The 26713-nt window shown below is 34.1% G+C and overlaps 2 pseudogenes; both read left to right on the top strand.

Annotated features, from left to right (window-relative positions):
• LOC149551805 (beta-fructofuranosidase, insoluble isoenzyme 1 pseudogene) overlaps positions 1-23706 on the top strand; it is a 76752-nt pseudogene extending 53046 nt beyond the window's left edge.
• A 21-nt stretch (positions 23707-23727) lies between these two features.
• On the top strand, positions 23728-24244 carry LOC149551804 (uncharacterized; annotated as a pseudogene).
• The last annotated feature ends 2469 nt before the right edge of the window (positions 24245-26713 follow it).

Raw genomic sequence — 26713 nt, 5'->3', positions numbered from 1 at the left:
TAGTCTACTGAAATAGTTAGGCCTTGAAGTGGGTCTAGCTAAACTTTTTTGAACTAAAATGATTGACTCCCAGGATTGATTCAATGAACATCTAACATTGATTATAACAAAATTCAACCATTGATTGATCATTTAAAATTGAGTTTACCTTATTTTTATAATTATAACTTTATGATAGGAAGGCTCTAAAACTTTCTTTAAAAACTGACTGAAATAAATAAATGAGCATTGACAACTAACATGTTGATACTTTGTTCTACATTCTTGCACCTTGTCAAATTTTGTCTCACTACGATATCTAGGTCAAAAGATATTGACCATTAAAGTTGCTCAATCAAAACTAGTTACAAACAAACATGTCAAGAAACCATAAAATACATTTCATTTTGGTTCTGAAAATAGGTCAAATGGATACTTAGGGGCCTGAAAGCTAGCGCATTAGTTCACTTTCATGAGGAGAGTATAAATCTATGATTTGGGCTCACGATGAATAACTAGGTACATTTGGAAAGCATACGAAGTGGGGTACTTAGAATTTCAAAATTGGGAACATCTATAGAATGGTGATTTTCACAATATTGATTTAGAGTTATGACATCTCGAACAAGGGTATTGATCAATCTATATTTTTTGACACTAGTAAAACTTCACAAATTGCATTTGGAATTGTGTTTGAAAATTAGTCAAATGGATTCATCATAGACTCAAATTTGGAACATATCAAGTGTTTGACCCCTAGAATGAAATGCAAATGAAATTCCTCATTTTGGTCAATTGGGTCAAAGTTATAATTGATCAAACAAGGCTTCCCAAATTTTTGAGAAAAATGCATCAGCATGACAACAATAAACAACTTTGAGGGATTCAAAACCTAGTCAAAATATATCAAAATGACTTGAAAACTGAAACATACACTCTCCAATATGCATACTAAACAAAAATTAGTGATTTGTGAAACTTAACTGGGTGCAAGATATTCAATTGCAAACTAGGCCTCTTGTCATTGTTTGACAGTTAGGCAAAAATGTAGATTTGAACATTGCTGAAAATGAAACTTTACGAGATGACTCAAAATGGTAATTTATCATCATAGGACACATGGACATGCTAAATCCAATGTGTTAGAAAAATTCAACACTCCATAGGCCTCAAAAGGATAGCTCAGTACATATGTATTTAAAGCGCTTATAGGGCTCAAATTTTAGAATGTTACTCAAAATCAGGGATGCAATTTTGACCCCAAACAGTGGCTTTGTCTAGGGATGCATGTCCCTTTTGGGCATGACAAGGATTCATATCTCTAGAGGAAGAAGACCACTCCAACAAATTCCTTGAAAAATTACTCCTAAACTATACAAATGTTTGGTCCTAGGCCACTGAAACTCAACAAAACTTCTTACCTCTATCATATATCTGATTTTCATCTCTATTTTCATGAGGTAAGCTAAAAAATATCTTTCTCATTAGTTTCACCAATCAGATTAGTATTCTCAAAAAAATAATTGGTAAAACAAACTTACTATTATCACTTTCATGGTGCATTTACCAATCAAGATTTACTTCTAAATCATGCTCATTGTGAGAAAGTGAATCAACATGCTCACTATGAGAAAGTGAATCAATAGGCTCATAAAAATGACAATCAGACTGAAAATATTCATCTACATATGAATGATGCATGCTATCAAGTGGAAACATGAAGGCTTCATATTCTACCTCAATCAAAGGGTTTCATGTGTCAAAAACATGCAAATCACCTTGTGCAATCGGGTGTGAAGAATATATAAAATTTGGGTTCTCCACTCTTGTAGTTATGTTACTCATCCAATCAAATTTGTCACATGCTAAAACTTCTTCACACTCAAACAATGGATTAATCACAAAGTTTGAAAAACTTTCATGAAAGTTTTCACATAAAATACTTTGATTATAATTGTCATCAAACAACTTGTTAGAGTGAACTTTGAACTCATCATTACAAGATTCATCAGCACATAAGGAAAACTCAAAATCAAATTTACTATCTCCAACCTTTTCCTCTTGGTCATGTAAACAATAAAAACCAAATTTAGTACCATCAACATGATAGATAAGGATCTAAAACAATATATGATTTCTCCCTAATGGTGTTCTCCACATAAGACAAGTTTTCATGTGTATTGACACTTAAACCATTATCACATACACCTCCAAAATTTGACCAAGAATGTTATGATTCTATATCACTTTCAACATCAAACTTTGGGGAAAGGACTTTGTTTTGATAAGAAACATAACAAGGGACATCATGACCACCTGGAGAAATGTTTGCATACCTTTCAAGATCATGAGCTAGTAGTTCTGAAATTTCATCAACACTCAGCAAGACTTCATCACAAGTATGTTCTTCCTGGCTTTGATCATAATCTAACTGATCTGAAAAACTTATAGTAGCAATATCATTAGTATAACAATCTAAAAAATTAGAATCATTACTACAATACATTACCTCTTCTTTGTACAATACCTCTTCACTAGATGCTTCATTTTCATTTTCATTACAAGAAGAGTTATCCATACTATTGTTAGAACTTTCCTCATTCTCATACATACTATTAACTGATTCATTTGTAGTCATGTATCCATCTTTATCTTGCTGACTAAAATCATCTGATTCAGTAGATCTAGAATCCATCTCTTCATACTCAGAAGGCAAATTATTATTATCTATGGATTCACTAAATTCACTATTACTTTCAGCACATTCACTTTTGTTATTAGAGGATTTAGTATAGAAATCATTACTACTTAAATCACTCTCAAATTTCTTGAAAATATTTTCAACTTGTAAAATCTTTTGTATTCCCAAATGTTTTGGTCAGTTAATTGAATTAGGCATAAACATATCTAGTAAAACAATGGGCCATGAAGATTCCTTAAGTCTTAAAGACAAATGCAACTCCATGACTGTTGATTTGAACTTTATATAAATTTGATCATGTCTTAGACCTTGAATATTGCCTATTGTATTCCTTATGAAACTAACAATATTATTATGGATTTCCTTTTTCAATATAGCAATATTTTCATCCACACTTTCATAACTTGGTAGAATAACTTTAGATCTAAGATCTTATTCCAGTATTGAAATGAAAACTTCGCCTCTTTCTACACTAAATAGAGGTATTGATTTCTAACACTTGACTTCCATTAAAAGATAACACATGAAAAATCAAAATACCTTAAGTGTTGATGTTGAAACTTCATCTATTGATTTGGCATAGGTGCAAAATTCACTTCTTCACACCATTTATCAAAACCATGTAGAGAGTCACCACCTCCTTGAAGAGGAAAAATGAGATCACTGTATTGATTGACTTTGTAACATTCAAATTCTTAGAACAACAAATATACATAACAATAATACTTATCGATCAAGAACAAATAACTTCTAATCCAAGAACTACTATTAAGAGCTTCATATCTATGCACACAACTTGAAAGTCCTTCAAAATCAAAAATATGAAATAAAGTAGTAATTCATATAGAGATTTAGAGTCACCACTCACACTTGTGAGAAATAAAACATAATTTATCACTTGACAAATTTGGACCAAGCTTTTAGTTTATGGAAATTATGCAAACCATCAAGCCAGTCTTGGAGATTTACGAACTTGAAAAAGAGAGAACAAATATTATTGTTCATTCTTGGCTCTAAACTTTTACAACAACACTTTGAAACAAAACCTGGCCGAATTGATTGAAGATGAACTCTCTTAGTAAGAAAATAATTTATACTCAGCCCTCAAATCTATCGTGGAAATTGAATAAAGTAGTACTGGGATGCATGATTTTGAATAAGAGACTAGAAAAAACATCATAAAACTTACTATTGCAACTTTTTCCATGCACTTCTTTCTATTTTATTGAATTTCCTTTTTTCAAATTCTTAAGGTTTGTCTATCATACAGATTCAATACAATGATCCCCAAGAAAGTCACCATTTTGTTGGCTCCTGAATCAACAACTTTTGAATAACCCAAAGATAGGAACAAATACATCTAGGGGAAGCTAATCCCATGTTTAACATACCAATTCAAACATCAAGGCCAACTATAAGGCTATACTCCTTCTTCTTCAAGCCCTGCATAACCTAGGAGGGTGAACCTTAGATTCTTTTATATGGTGCCAATTTCAAAAGCATACAATTTGAATCTAATAAAGTGGATAAAAACCCTTATTTCTCTTATACTCATGCAATGACAAAAATATGTAGTAACAATTTGCAAAACCTATGAAATCCACAAGCTAAGTGAGGGCATCCTTTCAAATCTTAAATGAAAAGGGAAAAGGATAATTGATTAAAGTTTGATATTAGAAAAATCCAAATATGCAACAACAAGAACATGTTGATCTTGTAGCTGATTGGTTCCTTATCTATTGGGCAGTTTCATAAATCACAAACATACATCCATGATACTAGTGACATATTCCATACATCGAGATATCATATCTATCTTATCACTTTGTGAATTAGACATTAGTGTTCATAAAGACCTCATACTCATGAAACATCCTTCTCATGTAACCTGAAACCATGTCAAATATATCAAGCATTTACTTGGCTCTTTGTTCCAACAACAAAACATATTTAGACATACAACCTTAAGGATTTGTAAATGGGTTTAAGAACTTTTCTCTCAAAACACAATATATTGCATATAAAAGAGATAGAAAATGAGAATCAAAATGAAACTAAGAAGTTTTTTGTTCCATGTATTCATTTCTTTGAAAATATATTTTCAAAGAAATGAATACATGGATATATTTTCAAAGAAATGAATACATGGAACAACAAAATTCTTAGTTTCATTCTGATTCTCATCTTCTATCTCTTTTATTTGCAATATTTTGTGGTTTGAGAGCAAAGATCTTAAACCCATTTACAAATCTTTAAGGTTGTATGTCTATGTAATGGGACCCCAGGAATGCCCAAAAGCTGAACCAAGGCTGAAATTATATTAATGTTGAGAATGCTGCAATCAATTACAAAGAGATGTATTCTAAAGGCCAAACCTTAAGGGAGTGATGTCTAGAATGTTACAACAGAGAATGAACGTCCTCTATTGCCAAAATAAGGGAGTGTGATTCACACATCCAAGCTCTTATCAAATGCAAGTCATAATCATCTGATGATCAACAATATGACTTTTAGCCCTATTTATCCTTTTCTTCATCCTTCTGGAAGGAACTAAAACATTAATTAATTGCAAGAGCTAGAAGCTTCCTCCTTCCAATAATTAATGCATTACCAAGAAATTCCTCCCTGGCAATAATTAATTAAATCACAAGAGGCTTTCGTCCTTGCAATAATTAATACATACCCTAGAAGCTACTCCCTTGTAATTAATAATTAAATTAATTAAATAAAAATTCACCTTTTAATTTTTAATTGAATGACTTTATAAGAAATTAATTTGATTTCTTCTTATCCTCCACTTAGACTTTGGAGAACATGAAGGCCAAAAGATGGGATCATTAAAAATCTGCCCTCCTTGAAATTGCTTGTCCTCAAGCAATTAAGTAACATAATGGACTCCAACCTCCACCTGGATCCCAATATGTGTTATCCATATGGAAGTTAAACCAATTGCAAACCCGCATCATCAAGACCAACCCCTATACCCTAACATTCAAAACTTGTGCTGATGAAGTCAGAATGTCACCATAAGGCAACTCCATAGAAGATTTATGAAACGTCTTCTTCCTTGTATCCATCCACATAATATATATATTGGACTGGAATGCATATTATCACCATCATGCATTGAAAAAGATGTAGTTGTAGGTGAACCATATGTACTCATGCTAACTGTATCAACAATAGGTGTTGCCGCATCGAAATATATGGACATAGGAACAACATTAACTACTACAACAAAAAATTGAATTGAATTTGTAGTTGATGAAAACTCATAATCATCAACATGTGTGGCTTCATTAGAAAATACATCAACCATTGCATTTATACCATTAAACTCCTCATTGGATGGTTCAACCGACACAAAAGTGGCTGCTGATATGATAGTATCATCATATTCTCCTAATCCCACTATTACTGCAGCACCATCTCTCAAAAAAGCTTCATATATGGCCTCCTGAATTTGCACACATGTTTCTATTGATTCTGCTGAAACACCCATATCACCAACATCATAGATGGGTGGCTCTATACATGTCTCAATCCCACCTAAGGAAGCAACTGCCTCCTGCACTGGAGCAACATACAAATTTTCAATATTGATGCCCATCTGTCTAGCCATAAGTTGCAACATCATATCCATTTGCATATCCATTCACCTATTATGTTCATGTTGCATCCATTTCCTCTCCTCTAATGAACTTAGTAACCTAAACATTGCATTTTATTGATCTAGACTAGTACTCCTATCATCTCAATCATCCATTTTTTTGTCTTGTTCAAAGAATGTCTCCTCTGTGTTTGTATGACTGGATTGTATGTCCCTCTACATGGATGAACTATCTCATTCATTATGTGAGTTAGAACTCCTACTTTTTCTTTCTCTGGTATTGCAAAAATTATAAAGCCCTTGTTGCATGCTCAAACATAGATGTTGAAGATCTCCGCATGATGGTAGGACTTATAGCTCTAATACCACTGTAATGGGACCCCCAGGAATGCCCAAAAGCTGAACCAAGGCTGAAATTATATTAATGCTAAGAATGTTGCATTCAATTACAAAGAGATGTATTCCAAAGGCCAAACCCTAAGGGAATGACTTCTAGAATGTTACAACAGAGAATGAACGTCCTCTATTGCCAAAAGAAGGGAGTGTGATTCACACATCCAAGCTCTTATCAAATGCAAGTCATAATCATCTGATGATCAGCAATATGACTTTCAGCCCTATTTATCCTTTTCTTCATCCTTCTAGAAGGAACTAAAACATTAATTAATTGCACGAGCTAGAAGCTTCCTCCTTCCAATAATTAATGCATTCTCTAGAAATTCCTCCCTAACAATAATTAATTAAATCATGAGAGGGTTCTGTCCTTCCAATAATTAATACATACCCTAGAAGCTACTCCCTTGTAATTAATAATTAAATTAATTAAATACAAAGTCACCTTTTAATTTTTAATTGAATGACTTTATAAGAAATTAATTTGATTTCTTCTTATCCTCCACTTAGACTTTGGAGAACGTGAAGGCAAAAAGATGGGATCATTACAGTCTAAATATGTTTTGTTGTTGGAAAAAAGAGCCAAGTAAATGCTTGATATATTTGACATGGTTTTAGGTTACATGAGAAGGATGTTTCATGAGTATGAGGTCTTTATGAACACTGATGTCTAATTCACAAAGTGATAAGATAGATATGATATCTTGATGTTTGTTGTTCCATGTATTCATTTCTTTGAAAATATACATTCAAGATGTACATAAATAACCTATAAAACTACTAAATAGACTAGAACTATCTGTATTTACTTTATTACTATTGTTCATACAAGGGAGAAGTGTTGAAGAATGGTAGAAACCTAGTAGAGAGCTTGCTCAGAAAACTTGGGAACCTAAAGAAAGAAAGAAAAGAGAAAGATATAGGAGAGGAAAGAAATCTTGGATCTGATCTAGAAGTGACACATTTCCACTTGAATCTCCATCCCTTACTACTACAAAGCATCTCTCTTCTCTCTAGAACAAAAATATAAATGGAATCTCATCATTATATTTCAACAAACTCAAAATATCTGCTCCAAGTGATAAGAAAACTTCATTCTGATAAAAACATCAGGTATGCATTTTAAATGCTAATATAATCTTCTCTAAATAGATTTAGAGTTGAAAAAAATCACCAATTGCATGTCTACTAACTTTGGCACACACCTAGTTCACCGTTTTACCAAAAACCAAGTCTGAACTACCTTACTAGAATGTAGTTGAAAAATAAGCACTGGGAAAAAAACCCTAAATACCTCAAATATACTACTTCCTATGAAAAAATAAACTACAAATCTAGAAAGTTCATTCTAAGAGCTTTTCATCAAAATATGATAGTCGTTTACCCACTTATTAGAAATGCCCAAAAGGTCCATTTGAAATTCAAGTTTAGAAATGCATGACAAGCCCATAAAAATTGTAAAACTTTATCTCTTCTCTAAAGCTAAAACTTCATGTAATAATCCTATTGATTTAAAAAGCAGAAACAAAAAATTGACATTTTTTGAACCTTGGTTTTACTCTCCAAATTTCCATCCAGGTCAAACCTGTTTGACTAGTCTTTCCCATGTGTCATCAAGTGAATGGTTTGACCCTCCTCTATCAATTGTCTTGTCAGCACCTTCACCACCTAAGCACCATGTGGCACCACCTGATTGGTTCTTAGATAACCATAATTGATTGGGCCCACTACCATGCGATGGCCTTTGATTATGTCACCATGTCACCATCCTTAACTAGTGTGCATCTTTCCTTGGTGACATAGCAACTACCACCTTAGAATTGACTACCACAAGTCACTCTATAACTATGTCACTATCCTTGGCATCATCCTACCATGTCATTGTGACATAGCAACATCGCAACATGTGGCATCTCAATCCACATCACCTGTTTTGTCTTTTACACCATGTCACCAATTCCACCTCATCACCCCTACCACATGGTGGCATGTTGATATGTCTCTATCCTAGTTAGGAACCACCATGTCACTAGTGACATAGCAATATTTTGACACATGTTCATTTCACCACATCATCACCTCAAGAAGCATGCCAAGCCCAAAATGTCTGCCACATGTCACTCTGTGAATTGTTGCCATGTCGTCACATGTCATCATCTAGTCAGTCCACTTGGATCCATGTCATCAAGCTCATCATCATCTGGGCTTACGTGTCTAGTCTAATTTTTTAAATCTTTCCAACAACCATGAACCCCACTTGAGCTAATGATCTTGTGTCTAAAAGATTCTTTGCTTGAGACACATTGAGTGGGATTCATTCTAAATAAATGCACATAATAATTACACCTCCTACTCAATGTGGGACTAAACATCCATTACAAACTTTTGAAAAAACTTGTGGGCATCATTCCATTCCATATCCCACTCTTTGTTCAAAAACATAACATTACCCTCACACTAGAAAACTTCAAGCAAGCCAAGGAAAATTAAAAATTCCCTACCACTTCCCTCGCACATGAGACTCTTCATCTTAACACGTGTTCCTCATGCTATACTGAAGTTCCTCCCACCCCAAGGAAAACATGCGAGGCTGATGAAATGTTCTTTAATTTGAAGAATAGTCTTACTCACACCTTGGAGTTGTGCCTTCATGCACTTCAATGCATAGCCAATACAAACTTTGTCCCTTCTCTTCATGAACAAAACCCTCTACTTCATTCTATAATCTTCTAAAATGTGTTACTTTAACAATACTTGAAAGACTTTCTTCTTCCCTATTGCAAGCTCTCTCCCTATTAGTGCCATGCCATATTTTTTCTTCAAATTAATGCTTGTGTGATTGGTCAAAAAATTTCTTTTTGTGGTAAAAAGGCCATACCTTAGAGGTAGATTCCATGGAATTGGCTTCCATAAAAGGACATCAATGAAAGGTAGAAACCCAATCAAAGCAGAAAGAAAAGAAAAGAAGCTTTGAGAGGATAGTGGAGACATGGAAGATGAAGATGGTGCCACTTTAAAAAAAATATTGTAGGCTCCCTCTCTAGTCTACACAATTAGCATGTCACTGCTCTTCATGTTTTACATACTAATATGCTTCATTGACCCCATGGTTATTTGCATAAGTCCTATGATGTGCAAGGCATCAAACTTTAGATTAACATTGAAATAAGCACTAAGTATGGTTGGGCATCATATTTTGAAATATGTTCTTCATTGGAAAGATGAAAAACTCAACCATCAGCAACCATATCTCTCTTTCAACATAGACTGGAAGAAAATTTGAATGATGGACAATCAATTTCTTCCATATGATATTCATGGCTCGATTCATTTCTTTGACATTTCTCACACTGTGGCTCACTAAATTTTGATGGATCAAGCACTCATATATTTAGATTCCACATTTGACCCATCCATTCACTCATTTTTCCCATTGAAACATGCATTTCATTTTATTTAAGTATACATGCATAGCCATCCCATAATAATGGAAAACTTTTCTTTGAGCTCAATTTTTAGTATGGAATTTTAACATTCAAAATGTCACACTCTTATTTTAATCAATATTACTCCTTTTTTGTTTTCCTGCTTAATTCCAACCTCAAGATTTTACATAGTAATGAGATTTTGTGAAACTTTAATCCTCTTATCCTTGTCAATCCATTGAAAGAGTCATGCCTCGAAGTGGGTCTAGCTAAATTTTTTTTGAACTCAAATGAATAACTCCCAAGATTGATTCAATGAAAATTTGGCATTGATTATAACTCAATTCAACCACTAATTGATCATTTAAAACTAATTTTATATTTTTTTAAATTACAACTTTCTGACAGGAAGGCTCTGAAACTAGCTTTAAAAACTGAGTGAAGCAGATAACTGAGCTCTGAAAACTAACATGGTAATACTTTATTCAACATTCTTTCACCCTATCAAATTTTGTCTCATGATGATATCTAAGTCAAAAGATATTGATCGTGAAAGTTGCTCAGTTGAAACTGCCTGAAAACAAACATTTTAAAAAACCATAAAATGCATTTGGTTTCAATTTTGAAAATAGGTCAAACAAACACTTAGGGGCTTGAAAGCTGGGGCATTAGTTCACTTTCACAATGAGAGTATAAATCTATTATTTGGTCTCATGATGAATAACTAGGTGCATTTGGAAATCATGCAAAGTGGGTTACTTAAAATTGTAAAACTGGGAACATTGACAAAACAATGATTTTCACAAATGGTAAGGACTAAGGAAAGTGTGCAGACAGATTTGTCAAGACTTAAAAGTTAGCACATTAAAGTATATTTAGATTAGAACACAGTGGTACAATCCATTTGGTCTCATCTATCATAGATTCAGAGTTATGACATCCCAAAGGGGAGTACTGATCAATCTACATTTTTAGACACTAGTAAAACTTCACAAATTGCATTTGGAATCACGTTTGAAAATTAGTCAAATAGATTTTTCAAAAATAGAAAGTGTCTGACCCCTAGAATGCAATGCAAAATGAATTTTCTCACTTTGGTCAATTGGGTCAAAGTTATAACTGGTCAAATGGGGCTTCCTAGATTTTTGAGAAAAATGCATTAGCATGACAACAATAAACAACTAACTTTGAGGAATTCAAAACCTAGTCAAAAAATATTGAAATGACTTGAAAATTGAAACATAGGTTCTCTAATATGCATACTAAACACTACCAAAGTGGCGAGTCATGAAACTTAACCAAGTGCAAGATATTCAATTGCAAACTAGGCCTCATGTCATTGTTTGACACTTAGGCAAAAATGCAGATTTGAACATTGCTCAAAATGAAACTTCACAAGATGACTCGGAATGGAAATCTATCATCATAGGATGTATGGAAATTCTAAATGCAAAGTGTTAGAAATATTAAACACCTTGTAGGCCTCAAAAGGATAGTTGGGTACACATGAATTTATAGTGCTTATAGGGCTCAAATTTTAGAATGGCACTCAAAATTAGGGATGCAATTTTGAGTCCCAACACATTCTAGGAAGTTCTTTATTCTATTTCATCCATAGTTTAGATAACTTCAATCTTTCAAGAAGAGTTTCCTTTGTAAAGCTAGATGTACAAGGAATAACTTATTCAATCATTTGTGCTCTCTAATAAAAAGTAGGTGTCAAAGTTTTTAGCATTTCCACACAATCTCATATTTTGTCTTTTATATCAACCACAACTTCTAATTCCAACAACATTTTCTGATATTCTAGTGAAATAACCTTTTAAAGTTTCATCTTCATGCATCTTGAAACATGTGTATCCAAATTTGTAATCTAGCCTTACCAACATGTTCATCACCTTCAAATCTTTTATGTAAAACATTCCAAATTTCATATGCAAATCTTAAAGATTTTACCTCGTCATATTCTATTTCAAGAAGACATGATAATAATGTTTCTCTAGCAAGCATATTCAACAGGAATAGATCTTTTCCACTATCTTCACAAGACTCAATCTTATCTTCTTTAGTCACCTTCTTTGCATTTGATGCAACTAGCCAATACTATGGATCCATACACAATAAGTGAGTATTCATCTTTTCCTTCCAGCTATCATAATTGGTTCCATCAAACTGTTGAAAATAATTGATTAATTATATATTGTCTTTAAAGTTACACAAAATGTCATATCTTTGATAGTCAATGTCTGTCGATATCACTCAGGAAATGAAGATAGATTCATGTGCCTATTGAGCTTTCTACTATTTACCAAGTTTAGAAGACAGTGTCTATCGAGTTCACTCAGGCACCTATGAGAAGTTCATAGAAGTTCAATGTTAACTAAGCTCACTCAGTTAACAAAGGAAATTTGGATGGAACCAGTGTTAACTGAGCTCACTTGGTTACCAAAGGAAGTTTACAAATTTTTAGTGTTAACCGAGTTCACTTGGTTAACACAAGAAAATCATTTCATATTTAGTGTCTACCAAGTTAGGTTGGCTGATAAAGGATTTTCTTGTTTTGCAATATTAATTTTAATGGATTTGTTTATTGGTTCTAGCTTATTGAAGAGATGAAGAATTATTTTTATAAGTTGTATACAAGCTTACTTGAAAATGTGTATGATATAAGTATAAGGTCAAGTTGAGGATTGAAAAAGTGAGAATGTGTGGAAGATATGAAGATGCTTAGTCAAGGAAGCAAATTCAAAGGATAAACAAAATATCCTTGTTCGACTACAAACATAAAATTTGATCAGGAAGGATCAAGTATTCGAGCTAGAATTAAAGTTTGAAATGAATATTATGATTGCATCAGCAATTAGTTCATTTTATTGTTACTCTCTAACCATTGTAGCATTGTATCAAATCTCTTAACAGAGTTAGCCTAACAACTATTTGTAAATCCTCTAACAAGGTGGCATTTCTAAATGTAAGTATCTAAAGACCTCTAACAAGATGACTCCTAATAGGGTGATTAAATCCTCTAATAGGGTCACACCTAATAGTGTTCTTTGTAACCTTTAATAGGGTTAGCCCTTAACAGGGCTTACTTCAGATGAGTGAAAAATAGTAACTAGTTACAATTGGTAGTTTTTCCCAAATTGAGTTTTCACGTTAAATCTTAGTGTCACTTGTGTTAATTCTATTTCTTTTATGTGTATGGAACTAAGTTAATTAAGATTAATCATAGTTAACATCTTAAGATTTGCATGTTCTATATTTGCTGAGCAATAGATGATATTTGTGTACTTGCCAAGTTACAACATATTGATAGTGTTAACCGAGTTCTTGTGTGTTAACCAAGTGACAACAATTTTAGTAGAGTTTATATTTTGTATTGACATCTAAGGGATTTGAGATTTATTATTGTAGTAATTGATTCATTCCTCCCCTCTCACTTACCTCTCTCAAATTTCCAACAATTTGTATCTGAAATTTTGGTGCTTGCAGAGAAGGTTTTAAAGACCTAAGCTAAAGATCAAGATGTCTTATAGAAGAGAGATTCCCAAGTTGAACAAAGATAACTTCAAGACATGGTAGGAAATTAGGAAACTACATATGGAAAACATTAGGGATTCAGGTTTGAAATATTTGAATACCCAATATAAAGCTCCTATTGGAAAATTAATTATGGAGGAGATTGTTGAAAAGAAGAATCATAACATTATGATGAATATATTGCATCTACTCTTAACTATGTTGAATTTGATGAAGTCAAAGGGTGTGCTACTTCTCATGAGATGTTGAAAAAGCTAAAATTTATCTATGGAGGTGATGATAATGTGAGAATAGCCAAGGAAGAAAGCTTAAGAGGTTAGTTTGATTAGATGAAGATGAGGGAAGATGAAAACATTGCAAAACATGTTGAGAGAATCAAAGCTAGTGTAAGTGCAAGCAAAGCCTCTGGAGGGAAAATTGATGATGTGATAGTTGTAAGCAAGATACTCAAAACCATTCTCATATTTATGCAATTAGAAACTATTCAAGAGATGAGATGTGATTCCAATAATAAGATAAATTTGGTTGCTCTAGTGGGAAGGTTAATAACATTTGAGCTAGATAACTACGATAATTATGTTCCTAGTTCTAGCAATCTTGAATATGCATTTGAAGCTAAGTTGTTACTCAAGAAGAAAGCTACAAAGTCTAAAGGAAAAAAATCTAGAAGTGAAGAGGGAGACAGTTCTAATGGTTATCTTGAAGCCATTAAAGCCCTACTTACAAGAAGATAACTTAAGGGCAAAGGGAAGTACAAAGGGAAAATTCCTTTAATCTATTTTTCTTATGAAGAAGTTGGTCACATTGTTGCAAGGTGTCCAAATAGAGAAGACAAAGAAGAAAAGAGTAGAAAGTACAAAGGCAAGAAGGATTTCAAAAACTACAAGGATTACAAGGATAAGGTAAGAAGTCAATTTATCATGGCTAAAGATTCTGATAATAGTGATGACGATGAAATAGTTTACATTTTTGTAAAAGATGAATTAGATAATGAAGATGATAAGATGACACGTATTTCTCACGTTAGCAAAAATAATACATGGATTATTGATAGTGTTTGTTCTCATCATATGATTGGTGATAAAACAAAGTTTGAACATATGGAACACTATGATGGTGGAAGTGTAAGGTTTGGAAATAATGAACCATGTTACATAAAAGGAAAACGTTGTATTTCTCTAACCAATGAACTCAAATGTGACAATTATTATTGGGTTGAAGGACTAGAACATAATCTACTAAGTGTGGCACAATTGAATAACTTTGGATTCAAGGTAGAATTCATGAATGGGAAGGCCAAGTTGCCAGATGGAAATGTAAATCTAGTTGGGTCTGACAATAAAACTAAAGGTAACTTATTCTACCTAGATCTGAGAGAAAGTTCATGTTTCATTGCTCAAGTAGAGGAAAGCTATTTATGACATAAAAGATTGTGTCATGTGAACTATTATAACCTAACCAAGATAAGAAAAAATAAGAGTCTGAGGTACTCCTAGTTTGAGGAAACTTGACATGGGCATGTGCAAGAATTGTCAAATTGGTAAGATGGGCAAGACAAGTTTCAAAAGAAAGAACTATCATTCTGAAGAAGTCTTGGAGTTGGTTCATATAGACCTTTGTGGACCTATTGGCATAGAGAGCTATAGTGGAGATAATTATTTCAATTTTCTTGTTGATGGTTATTCTAAGATGATGGAAATAATGTATCTAAAAGATAAATCTGAATCTTTTCAAAAATTCAAGTGGTATCTAGCTAGAGTTGAGAATGAGATAAGAAAGAAACTTAAGTGTTTAAGGTCATATAGAGGAGGTGAATTATTTTTAATGAATTCAAAGAATTCTACACTAAGAAAGGAATCAAAAGACAAGTATCAACCCCTAGTACACCTTAGTAGAATGGTATAGTAGAAAGAAGGAACATATCAATCATGGATTGTGCAAGAACATTGATGATAGAAAAGAATGTTGCAATCAAATACTAGAAGGAAGTAATCAGTACAACAAATCATACATGTTGAGTTTTCATTTTGTATGATGCTTGATGAGCCTCTAAAAGGCCATATTTTGAGAACTTTTTATCTTGTTTTTAACAGTTATCTTGCAAGAAATAGTTTATGAATCTATGGTTAAAGAAAAAGAACTTATGTTTTATGGATATGTTATCTATATGTTAAGACATGAAGATTGAAGTATAGATTGATCATTTATATTGTGTTTTCTTGAATCTATGGTTTTTATGGTTTAATGAAGGATATTACATGTTGATAAATATTTCCTCATCCATGCTATGTTTGGGTAGGTTCCTTCCTACAACCGTAGGATTTGCAAGAGTGATACTCTAAACATTATACTTTTTCTAACATTGATGATGAAATAAATACATGTATGTAGAAGTTGTTTCATTTAATGCTTTGCAGGTGTTGTCATGCATATTGAAGATAACATTTCAGTGTTGATTCAAAGCCTACCAAATGATTGATGAATCACTGCATAAGCAGATCATGGTACGAATTCTATTATGGCAGCACACAAAGATAGCTTCCTCAACCTATGATATTCTTGGGGGAGTTAAAACATAGTTAATAAGTATTTACATTGTAAACTTTATGATCTACAATGATCCTCATTGATGGAGTGATCATAGGAGTAGGAAGTTATTAAAGCTTTCCTTTAAATAATTTCCAATGTAACCTTGAAAGGGGATTTTGGATCTTTTCCTAATTTTGACCAGAAGGAAATACAGTAGATTGTTCTATTCAGAAGAGTAGAATCATGTTTTCAAATGTGATTTTGTATTATGAATGAATACAATATAGAGTTAAAGTTTCCACCTTTAGACTTGATTGTTTTATGTTCACTCATCTAAGGGGGCCCACTTGGTGAGCAAACTACTTTGTTAGAATAGATTTCCTTCTTAGTTTTTTTCCTTGCAAAGTAAACTTATGTTGTTCCTGTAGCCATTGATAATAGAATTATTGAATTTTTCCTAGAACATAGGTGTTTAAGTATATTTATTGTTTGTAGCATTACTCTAAGCTTTAAGGCAAATTTTGTTTCAATTCCTAGCTTAGTTTCCTTTAGCATTTCTTTCATGTTGTAGTTGTAATGACTTAAAGAGGAATTAAGGCATATACTTTACAACCACCCTCTCAAGCTTACACTCTTGGGTTGACAAATAAAATGAAGTTAGTATGCTATTCTTAGGAAAATACATGATTCTATCTAGTCATGGAGTCAATGTAGCCTGAAGTCATTATGTTAGATTAGATTTTGCATCTTTGCGTGCATAGAAGGAGAGATCCCTTTAGGAGATTTCTTCCCTACAATATTTAGGAAGATATTTTGAACCTTGAACTTGAAGAACCCCATAGTGAGAATGAAGAAGAACCTTTTGAAAATCCATTCATTTCTGCTTAAGAATGAATACCCTCTAATGAGTCCTTGCATCTAAATTGTCTCTTTGTTGAACTTGAATACCAAGATAATCCACTTGCTCTTGTCATATATCAAGCACCATTAATAGTACCTCCTCAAGAAATGGCTCAGCCTCATCCTCAACCAACATTTCCCTTTCCTATTCCTCTTCAATAAGGTAACCAAAATTTGAAATATGTACCTATTTTTGCACTTCCTAAGTTTTATGGCTTGATCACTAAAGACCTTGAAACCTTTCTCTTTGAGTTTGGCATACTATGTAGAAGCTATGACTATACAACTGATGCCCACAAATTGAAGTTGTTTCCTTCTACCCTCAAATAAGCTGCTCTAAGATGGCTCATGGGGTTGGGTGACAATGCTATGGTATATTGGCCTACAATGAGCAACCTATTTCTCACAAAGTATAAGGAATACTGTAGGGGTCAAGATTTAAAGGGGGATGACATTTTCAAAATGTCCCAAAAGGATGATGAAACATTGGAAGACTATGTTTCTCAGTTTATGTTCAACCTGCAATGTAACACATAGCATCAATTGAATGAGGAGTCAAAGAAACATCTTTTTTGAGAGGTGTAAATAAATGAAGCATTGAAGCTCTAGACCTTATGGTGGGTGGGGATGTTAATCAAAAGACTTGGATTGAGATACAAAGTATATGCCTAAACTATTCCAGAGCTATTGTGAAGAAAGCTAAGGGACTTAGAGACCTATCACATAAGTCCAATGGTAGTTCAAGAGTATCCAAGATGGAGTTATCTAATTTGTATCAGACTTCAAGAAAGACATCATTAATGATGTAGCCACTTAGCTAGACACCATGCAACCCCAAAGAAAGAAAGATGAATTTGATGCCATGTTGACTAAATATTGTCCACACTGTAGAGAGAAGAAAAAGCATTGTAGATGTAAGTCTGTTGCAAGTATGGAGACACAACCAATGCCAATTGAGTTCAAAGCCATTGATGAAAATGAAGAGGTAATCTATATCACTCAAAGAAGGCCATGGGTTCAAAGACAAGGTATGCCACCAAATCCTCTTCAAAGTTATCATAATAATAATCAATGGAAAAAATTTCAAAATACTGGTTTTAGTCGAAATCATAGTTGGCAACAACCCTAGTAGGGTTGGCAGCAACCTCAACAGGGTTGGTAGCAACCTTAGCATTGGAATCCCCAATCTAGTCAACCAACCCTGTTGCCACCAACTCAACAGCAAGCTCTAATGCATCCTCCTATAACCACTAATACTCCTTCCAAGTAGACTCGACTACTAGTTCAACCTAACCCAAATATGAATAATACTAAACAACAGACCCAATAGCAAAGTTATGTCATCTCATTGAATGATATTCACTTAAGATCAGGGACCACTCTTCTTGCACCCCAAGAAGCTATAATGACTAAATTTGGGAATCTTTTGATTAAGCATACAGATGAATCAAATTAGCATACCTCTCTTATAGCCAAATAACATCCATTTCCCCATAGGTTGATATAACAAGGCCAATCCAAAGAAAACCATTTGATTCACTTAATTAGCTGAAATAGATGACAATAAAAATACCATTGTTGGATGCTATTAAAGAATTCCTTGCTTATACTAAATCTATTAAGGAAGCATGAAGTAAGCCACAAGGAAGGAAGAGGAAAGATCCAAAAACCATTCATGTCCTAGGATAGTTGTTTGACTTAATGGTGGAGAAGTTAGTTGTACCCAAATACTCTGACCCTAGGAGTCCTATAGTTATAGTTACCATTCATGGCATCTAAGTTCAAAATACTTTGGTTGACCTAGGAGCATCTATTAATATCTCGACAAAGGAGGTATTATCTCAGTTGCATATTGTTAGCCTCAAAGAGACACCCACCATCCTTCAACTTGCTGATAGCTCTACCATTAAACTAGATGGGATGATAGAAGATGTTATAGTCACCCTAAATTCCTGGGAATATCTAGTTGATTTTGTTGTTCTCTCCCCAAAAGCTAACATGGGAGGCTATCCTTTAATCTTAGGGAGGCCATGGTTAGCCACTGTAGATGCTTATATAGCTTTCTGATTTGAGAAGATGAAAATATCCAATGGAGTTCATACCAAGAACCTGACTTTATACTTCCCTACTCAACCATTGTTACTAGATGACTAAGTAGTTTGGCTAAACTTGAGTGATGATGATCTAGAAGCCAATTCCATCCATCAGTTGATGATGATAGGAAGAGAATAATCCATAGCTGATCGAGAAGAAGATGAAATAATTTCATCCATTATTATGGATGAATATAGAACACAATCTCCAATTTGTCCTCAAGTTGAATGCATCTTAGAAACCATTGTACCACCTTTAAATTCACTCAATCATTCAGAAGCTTCACAATTTCTCCATTCATTATTACCTCATGAGATGGATTCTTCTCCTATTGCTCAATTATTCATGGTAGATAAGGTTATTAAGATGGAAATTGGTCTAGGTAAGCAACTAAATGTAAACAATGCCTTATCAGACTCCTAACAAGAAGTTATGTTGCAGTTATTGTAGGAAAATTAGAATGCATTTTCTTGGGATTACATGGACATGAAAGGATTAGATCCTATGCTTTGCACTCACAAGATTTCTATCAACCTTGACTTCAAACCTATTAGACAGCCTCAGAGGAGAGTTAATCCTATCTTAAAAGATATTGTTAAGAATGAATTGTGTAAACTATTAAGTATTGGTTTTATATACCCCATCTCTGATAGTCAGTGGGGCTCACCCATGTTCAAAGTACCCAAGAAGGGAGGAAAATGGAAATTTTGTGTAGATTATAGGGAGCTTAATTCAGCCATTAAGAAGTACCATTTTCCATTACCATTTGTTGACCAAGTCCTTGACAACCTAGCTGGTAAAAAGTATTTTTCTTTTTTGGATGGTTTCAGTGGTTACAATCAAATTCAAATAGCCTCAGAAGATCAAGAGAAAATAAATTTTACCTACCCATCGGGAACATTTTCTTATTCAGTAATACCTTTTGGTTTGTGTAATGCCCCAGCCACATTTCAACAAGATATCATCAGCATTTTTTTAGATTTTTTTTTGATTGTATAGAGATTTATATGGATGATTTCATTGTTTATGGTATTACTTTTGAAGAAGCAAAAGAAAAATTAGAAACATTAATAAAAAGATGTCAAGATTGTAACCTATCTTTAAACAATGATAAATGTTTTATGATGATGGAGAAAGGGGTAGTCCTAGGCCATTTTATTTCATCAAAAGGCATCCAAGTATATCCAACAAAGATTGAAGTTATCAGTAACTTGCCAACACCAGAGAAGCAAAAGGATGTATGAAGTTTTTTGGGACATGCTGCATATTATAGAAGATTTATTAAAAACTTCAGTCAACTTGCAACACCTCTCTACAACCTACTCAAAAAGGACTCTGGCTGTGCAACATCCTTCCTATAGATTAAGGAAGATTGTACCACAACACCTATTTTGAGAGGACCCAGTTGGGGCTTACATTTTCACATTCATATGGATGCCTCAAACTATGCTATCAATGATGTGTTGGGACAACAAGTAGACTCTATTGAACATGTTATCTATTTCACTAGTAAAAATTTGCAAGGTATAAAATTTAAATACATATTCACTGAAAATAATTTCTTACATTCATTTATGCTCTCACTAAATTTAGGCATTACATCCTTGGATATGAGATATTTGTTCACATTGACCATTCTACTACAAAATATTTGGTGAAAAAAATTGTAATTTCTAGAAGATTGGCTCGATCGTTGTTGCTCATGCAAGAATTTGACATCACCAAAGTTGATAGACTTGGTAAGGCCAATGTGGTAGCTTAATTTCTCTCTTAGTTGCATCTCCTTGATGATCCTACAACCATTGATGATAGTTTTCTAGATGAGCACCTTTTTCTATTGGCCACACAAAACCCTTGGTATGTAGATATTCCTAATCACCTCACCACTAGAAAAATTCCAGTATACTTCCCTACCCAAGCTTGAAAGCTACTAGTCGAGAAGAGCTTTAATTCTTCATGGATTGTTGGGTTTATGTTCTATATTGGTCCTAATCAAGTCATGCATAGGAGTCTAAAATAAGTTGAAACATATGATGTCTATGATGAACCCTATGGAGGTTACTTTACAGCCAAAAGAATAGCCTTCAAAATCTTAACAACTAGGTATTATTGGCCAAGCCTGCACAAAGATGAAGCCAGATATACAAAGAAATGTGACAAGTGTCAATGAATGGAAGACCCACTAAGTCAAATGAAATGCCCCTGTAGCCTCAAGTAGTGGTCACACCCTTTGACAATTGGGGGATTGACTTTTTAGGCCCCATTGAGCCTACTTCACAAGATAAATCCTACATTCTAGTGTGCATTGACTATGTCACTAGATGGGTGGAAGCTAAACCCATGAAACACCCAAGGGATATCAACATGGAATTTTTTTTATATGAATCCATTTTTCCATGGTTTGGTGTTCCTAGGCAATTGACATTTGATCAAGGGACTCTATTTACATCAAATTTGATAATTGCTCTTATGAAGGAGTATACTATTAGGCATGATAAATCATCATCTTACCATCCTTAGGCTAATGGTCAAGTTGAAGTTACTAATAGGGAGTTGGAATCTTTTCTCACCAAGACTATAGCACTTCATAAGAAGGATTGGGAAACACACCTTCTTGAAGCTCTCTAGGCTTACAAAACCACCTAGAAGTCCGCAATTGGTTTTACTTCATTTGAACTTCTTTATGGTAAGTCAGCCATGATACCTATTGAATTTGAATACAAAACATTGAAGACTACCTTGGAGCTTGGGATAGAACTCAATATTGCCCAACTAGACAGAATCCTAAGTTTAAACAATCTTGATGAATGGAGGAAATCTGCATTAAACAATATTGAGCTCATTCAACACCAAAGGAAAAAGTGGCATGATAAGTTTATAAAAAAAAAATGTTTACTATATGTTGGCGCTCAAAATTGTAGCCTGAATTTTGAGCACTATTGAGAAAATCAAGCCCTATGAATTCTTTTAAATGCCTATTATACCCGGTTGTACCTTTGAAAGCCCCTGAGGTGTTTAATATTTCTAAGACCTTCCATTTAGCCCGTCCACTTTTTCCATGATGATAAACTATCGTTCTGAGTCATTTGGCGAAGACCTGTTTTGAGCAAATGTCAATTCTACATTCTTACCCAAAGTGTCAAATAGTGACAGGAGGTCTTGTTTTCATCTAAACATCTCACACCTAGAAATGTTTCATGATCCGCCGCTTTGTAAATATCTAGTGTCCATACCTGAGAATCTAGGTTTCATATTTTGAGTCATTTTGAGTTCGTTTGATTAGGTTTTGAATCCCTCAAAGTTGGTCAGTTATTGTTTCATACTTTTGTGTAATTGTGCAAATTTATGGGAAGCCCTATTTGACATCTTATAATTTTGACCCAATTGATCAAAATGTTAAAATTCCTTTTGTGTTGCATTGTAGATGTCAAGGACTTGTTATGTTTCAAGATTCAACTTATGATGAATCCATTTGATCAGTTTTCAAACGCGATTCCAAATGCAATTTCTAAAGTTTTACTGGTGTCAGCAAGTGCAAATTTTTTGAAAGCCCTGTTCGTGATGTTATATCTTGAGATCCGTGATTGGTAAGATTGAATGTATTGTATCATTGTGTTGTCCTCTAAAAATACTTTAAGTATGCCAATTTTTAGGTCATGATGAATCCATTTGCACACTTTCTAGGTCATTTCCATTTGCAAAAAACACTTTTCTAACATTGTTTCTAATCTACAAATGTAAGTAACCTACTTTGACGGCTCACCATTTGCGCCTAGTTATTCGTCATGAGCCCAAATCACATATTTATACTCACCTCATGACAGTGAATCAACACCCTAGTTTTCATTTTCCCAAGTGTCCATTTGTCCAATTTTTAAAGCCAAATCCAAACCCAATTTAGTATTTTCTAAAGTGTTTTCTTGCAAGCAATTCTAAGAAGCTAACTTTGACAGTGAATATCTTTTGACCTCGAATTCGTCATGAGACGAGATTCAAAAGGGTAAAAGTGTGTGGAACAGAGAATCAGTGTGTTTGATTCTAGAGCCTGGTCAGAGGTTCAGATCAATTTTTAACGCCAGTCAAAGGACCTCCTGATGCAAAATTGACAGTTTGCAAAAAGATGTAAAATGAGCTTCAAATTGATTGTTCATCAGTTGAATTTTTTTCCAATCAGTATCAGATGATCGATGGATCAGTGTTGCAGTTTAGTTGTTCGGAAATGAAATTTTTTTTAGTCGGACCCACTTTGGTAGGCCTGACTAATTTGCATCAGATTGATAGAATCCTGAGAAGTGAAAATATTTTTAAAAGGGGATTACACAAGTTCGGATCGTCTCATACAAGAGCTTAATAATTTTGATATAGGAGATCTTGTTCAGAAGGAAAATTTGATGATGGCGTTAAAAGCCTTCTCTCAGGAGATGTCATCTATTAACAAGCACCACCATGGAATTTTTCAGGGAATGGACAAAAAGCCATCAATCAATGATGATTCCTATGAAGGAATGCTTATAGATGACAAAACTGGAAAATGAACAAAGCAATATGATGAACCCATGGACTATTTTACGTATAATCTTATTTCTCTTCCTTTAAGAAAGTCACACTCTGGAAAATCTGAGATGCTAGATGAAGAATAATTTGGGGAAGGATCAACTAACACATTTGATGAGGATACCATAGTCTTGGTAGAAGAGTTTGACTTATGGAACCAGACCACTAATGACAGCATTTTCTTTTTCCTTGCTTTCAAGTTCACTATCATTAGGTAGGTTACGTATTGTCAAGGCCAAGAATGCTACTAAAACTAGCACTAGTGTAAATAGTAAAGATATTAGCCAGTAAGATGATGAGTCACCTAGTAGCCCTGGTGTTTCAAGTACTAGTGATGAAGAAATTTTTATGCTTGAAAGGCTTCCACTAAGATTCATGGGGAAACTACTTGTATATGAGAGTAGTGCAAGAAAGTTGAAGCTTGGTGATATACTGTTAGATGTTGTACCTGGATCTAAGAGTTTTTTTTCTCAAGATGTTGTTGCAATCAATCACTTTAGCATTTCAGTGGGTAGATAGCCATAAATACTAGTAGCCACTATGTTTCTTGTCGTTGTCACTTGTTCATCATAAGGAAAAACCAAAGGTATTCACAAGAGGAGAAGCCACAGGCAATAAAGGAAGAAGAGAGCCAGTTCAAAAGGGAGGTGCCATGTATAAAAGGAGGGAATCTTCATAATTACTTGTGATTTTTTGCTAAGGAAATCGATGAATCATTGAGGACTGTCGTCCCTTACTATGGCAGCATTGAAGCATAACTAAGGTTCCATTCAGCATTGCAGGGGTAGTAAGGCATTTGCATACACCCTGTCACCTATAGAAGGTTTGTTTCTAATTGCTAGTAGCTGGAATTATAAATCTTGGTTTCCATAATCAGATGGTGGGTTTGAAAACTCATAATTATGGCCTGCGATCATCATTGCAAAAGGCACTCCACGCCAGAAGAGAAGACCTACGACAGGTTGTGTAAAGAAAAAGTTCCCATGCCTATTAGACGAAACTTGCATGCATCAAGAGGAATTCATGCTCAGAGAAATGAAAGGAGCACGAGCCATAAAAGGCAAATCCAAGGAAGGCAAATAAAGAATATGCAGGGCATGATTAAAAAATAAAACAAGAATTGTGTCATCTATCACACCTAGAAATTTGCACATCGCTCCAAATTCCTCACTCTGTAAATTGACCATAAAAAGTGCTCCAACTATCTAAATTACCCTTTCATTAAGTGGGAATTAGTTTTCAGGATGAACCATCCCATAGTTTTGGCCCTTGGCACATATGCCTAAATAATTCTTCACCTTCGCAAGCTAACATTGTCATGGGATGTGCCTCCCTCGGGTCAAAAGGAATCGTCCTGTGTGGTGTTTCTTGCTCCATTAAAAAGGTAGGCAATTATTTTTAGTTTCTTGATGATTAATCATGAAGATTGATGGTCCTCTTGATTTGAGGGTGTCTGGGTCTCTCATCAAGTTCACAGGGGAGTGGAAATAGTGATACTTCCATTATCGCACATTGGCTGGGAAATGGGAGTTTAAAATATTTAAATACAAATCATTGCAAATTCTTAGTGTCTTAAAGCATGAGGATTTTGGAAGACATGGAGTACGTGTGAAGCCCATGTAGCTGACCTGGAGGTGATGTCAGCATGATGCCAGTCAAAATTTTAAACATAAATGTGAGATCGCTGACATGGCACCCAAAATCTAGATGTAACGAGATGATGCCACGTGTCTGATCAAATGGTAGGGGCATACCCACAAAACCAAGATGCATGCTGGATAGGCAATGCGGGTAAGAAGATTGTCGCCATGTGGTAGCAGGTCCCACTCAGTGATGAGGTGGTTCCAAATTAGTAGGTCAAGACTAGAGGTTTAAGATTGCGCCATGTGGACAGATCAACAGACCGTGCATCCTCGCAAGACAAAAGTGCTCAATCGTTAAGCAAAGCGGAAAAGTAGGCAAGTGCCATGTGGTAGCAGGTCCCAGCCTATGATAATGTGGTGCCAAGGGTTGACCAATCATGAAGTACCACATGGTGCTTGGTCAACAGAGGGTTGACCCAAAGTCAGAGGGTATGGAGAAATTCGAAAAAATAATAAAAAATAATCTTTTTTATTATTTCTCACAATGCATGTCAGGTTTTAAAAAAATTTCAAAAGGGTATTTCTTTTCTAAAGTTTGAACTTTAGATAATTTCAATTTTTTGAAAATTTAAATCATAAAGGTTGCAAACTTGAGTTTTATACCAAGAGAGTGATTTTCAAATAGACTTTTAGGGGGTTTCTGAAAGGCTAGTATAGCGATATTATATATCATCAAAATTGGGAGAAGACGAACTCTCCAATTCTGAGGTTAGTTTTTGCACAGAATGCCACTAGTTCAAGCTACAGGAGGCTTCTTCCAGATTCATATCTTGCAACCGAATTCAAGCATCAAAATTCAAAAGTGATTTCTGGTAAGATAATAACCTAAATATGATTAAAAGGCTGTAAAAATGTAACTTGGGTAAAATTCTAATCAGATTCACTTAGTGAAAATCAATTTCACTAGCATTTTCATGAAGTTATTAGATATTTTGATAACTCAAGAGTTTTCATCATTCAGAAAAGGATATTTGCAAATCAATAACAAAAAATGGATGAAACCAAATCAAATCAAAATGGGAGAAGGAAGAGAGAGGTTATTCAGTTGCAGAAGATTGAATTCCAAGTGGACACATGTCAGGCATAGATCAGATCCAAGAATTCATCTTCTTCCTATATCTTTCTTTCTTTCTTTCATTATAAGGGTTGGCCGTTTTCTCTGGGTAATACCAGCAGGGTTCCAGTGTTTACTATGAAACCATTCTTTCAGCACTTTCTCTCTTGTATGAACAATATTAGGAAGGATAATATAGATAGTTTAGATCTATTAGGTGTTTTATGTGTTTTCATTTCATGCACATGAATGTATAATTTCAAGGAAATTAATACAAAGAAAAGCAGATGG

Source organism: Cupressus sempervirens, chromosome 6, assembly GCF_028749045.1.
Source record: "Cupressus sempervirens isolate cs-2001-9-10 chromosome 6, ASM2874904v1, whole genome shotgun sequence".
In the NCBI taxonomy this organism is placed as follows: domain Eukaryota; kingdom Viridiplantae; phylum Streptophyta; class Pinopsida; order Cupressales; family Cupressaceae; genus Cupressus; species Cupressus sempervirens.
Note: the sequence above shows the minus strand (reverse complement) of the source record. Positions and strands in the feature narration are given on the sequence as shown.